Source organism: Cyphomyrmex costatus, unplaced genomic scaffold (assembly GCF_001594065.2).
Source record: "Cyphomyrmex costatus isolate MS0001 unplaced genomic scaffold, Ccosl1.0 scaffold100, whole genome shotgun sequence".
Lineage (NCBI taxonomy): Eukaryota > Metazoa > Arthropoda > Insecta > Hymenoptera > Formicidae > Cyphomyrmex > Cyphomyrmex costatus.
In genome coordinates, this window is record NW_017274955.1 from 1,055,191 (window position 1) to 1,058,207 (window position 3,017).

General features: G+C 32.6%; 1 pseudogene; it reads left to right on the top strand.

Annotated features, from left to right (window-relative positions):
- Positions 1–1,056, top strand: LOC108772031 (uncharacterized; annotated as a pseudogene).
- The last annotated feature ends 1,961 nt before the right edge of the window (positions 1,057–3,017 follow it).

Below are 3,017 nucleotides of genomic sequence, written 5' to 3' on the forward strand. Positions count from 1 at the left end.
ATGGAAAAAAACGAGTTTTGTACAGTGATTATACATCTACATATGAAAGGTTTAACGAAAGAAATCAAAGCCGAGTTGGATAATGTTCATAACACATCTGAATCACATCTGCACCAGCGTTTGCGACTGTATACAATTGGATGAATGAATTTAAATGTGGTCGTACATTCACATGTGATGCACCTCGTTCGGGATGTCCAATTGAGGTTGCTACGTCAGAAATCATCGATAAAATCCACGATATTGTTTTGACTGATCGATGAGTGAAAGTGCGCGAGCTTGTCGAGGCCACAAGCATATCACATGGCACAGTGATTTCAATTTTGCATGAATAATTGGGTATGAAAAAGTTATAGGCAAGATGGGTGCCGTGTTTGCTCACTATGGACCATAACCACGACCATGTGACGATTTCAAAACAATGTTTGGAGATGTTACAACGTAATCCAGATGAATTTCTGCGTCGATTCATTACTGTGGACGAAACATGGATCCATTTACTTCACACTCGAGACGAAGGAACAGTCAAAACAATGGACTTCACCCGGTGAACCAGCTTCGAAGAAGGCGAAGACCGTGAAGTCGGCCGGAAAGGTGATGGCCACAGTTTTTTGGGATGCACACGATATAATTCATATCGATTATCTTCCGTTGAAGCAAACGATCAATGACGATTACTACTCAGCCTTATTAGACCGTTTCATTTTAAAGAAAAAACGTCCCCATTCGGCGAAGAAGAAAGTGCTCTTTCATCAAGACAATGCACGGGTTCACACGTGCCCGGCATCGATGGCCAAATTCGACGAATTCCGCTACGAATTGCTTCCCTATCCAGCATATTCGCCAGATTTAGCCCCCTGCGACTATTTCCTGTTTCCAAACCTGAAGAAATGGTTCGGAGAAAAGAGATTCACCACCAGTCGAGAGCAGCTCATCGCAGAAACAGAGGCTTATTTTGAAGGGTTGGACAAATCATATTATTTGGACGGCTTGAAAAAGTTGGAGAATAGTTGGATCAAGTGTATCGAGCTGCAAGGAGACTATGTTGAGAAGTAAAAATGAATCGATGAAAAAAAATTTATTTTACTATGTTTTTTTCTAAAAACTTATTGACTTGCTTTTGTAGTAGTCTGAATTCCGAGTTTCATAGACAGCACAGATTAATTGTAATTCGGTTTAGTCTAAGGACATTTAGAATCTTCAGATTGAGTACCACTGCTCAATCTGATTTAGGGATCCGATTATTTCACGTAAAGGCCAATCTCCGATTAAGTTAATCGTTAATTAAATTTCGATGTTGCTAATGGCAAAAAATATTCTAGCAGTTGTGAAGAATGATATATGTCACTAAAATAATTTTACATATCTTATTATAATATCATACTTATGCGGCAATAACAATTATTATTAAATCATTCTTGGTTCCTTACAGTGCTAGAAAATTATATTTTTAGTTTTGCATTGGCAATGTATCGAAAAATCATCAACCGCGCAAGTTAATTGGAGTTAATGAGATTGGCCCATGGACTAATCCTATTTCAGATTACAATGTACGTCAGAGAAATACGAGAAAATACATAATAAGATCTTCTACAAAATATTTTAATATTATATTATAAAAATATTTCAATAACAGTTATTATCGATAGATCTGACTGATGTAAAAACTCTTTTTTTGTGTGATTAATGACTACATATCTAAAAAGGAATTATGTAATCAATAAATGGGCCATCTTCATAACTATAGCAATCTGTTAAAAATTAATAATACATAGAAAATAGATAATATATATAAAAAAAAAAATAATTGTATGATATCAAAGGCAAAAAGAGTCAAAAAGTAAGAAATATTTAAAAATTGAATTATAATAAACATTAATAAATACTAAATAAAAAATTTAATAAAGCTAACAAAAATAAATGTATCCATTAAGAGATCATATATGAATATTATCATATATATGTATATGGATATATGATAATATACGTATATGTATAAAAATGTATATGATTTGTGATTTCTCTTAAAAACAAAAAAAATAGTTTTTGATATATTGTATTTTATAAGTCTTTTCTATTGATTATAACATTTTGTGTGTTTGATTAAAAAATATTTCAAATATGACTTATTTTATTGTGTTGTTTTCTAAATTCTAACGTCAAAATCTAAGACATTAATAGTAAATGGGCTTTAAACATGATATTTGTAGTATAAAAACAAAATGAAACTTTTAACTGAAAAATATATTTGTGAATTTAAAAAGCTTTTCTTTTACCTCTTAATTGTTCGTGTTCTACAGTCATTCTGTAATTAATATTAAAGCAAATGTGCGATTCAAATGCGCTTGAGATAATGATTACTGCAGCGGTGTACGCAATTCGACATTCGTGATTAGAATTATTACTAAATTATAGATACAAGAAGGCTAGATTCCTACAATTGTTTAGGGAGGAACGATTCGCAATAATATTTTTATTCAGAATGTTGAATAAACGTGTAAATCGGAAGACTGAGAATACTTCACTTTTCTCATGTAATCCTGTGTAACCGTCGGATTACGTTGTCTTGCTCTATCTTTTGATCCCGTTAGATTACATCACGTACTCCTATATATTTAGTTCATTCCTAAGTTCCATTGTACAATCTGCCGTGAAAATTTTCATCGAAGATTAAGATTGATCCTCGACTTGTGTATTTTCTAATAGATTTTGAAACTAGTCTAAATTAAAATCATGTCATCGATCGTCCTGCGTTCTATAAAATCTATATATAAAATTAAATTCTAGATGAAAAGAAACTTAATTAGCACACATAGGCAGTAACTTAATTAGATAGATTTAAATCAAAGATTGCAAAATAACCGACCATGCCCAATGAAAAAGAACAAGTAATGGCGTAATAGGTCTGAGATTTCGTATATATGATAGGAGTAAGATGCTGCATGCCACGAGCAACGCGAAGATGTTTCGGTCTCGGTAAGGAACGCGTTCTCTTTCAGGAATCAGAAATGTAAATT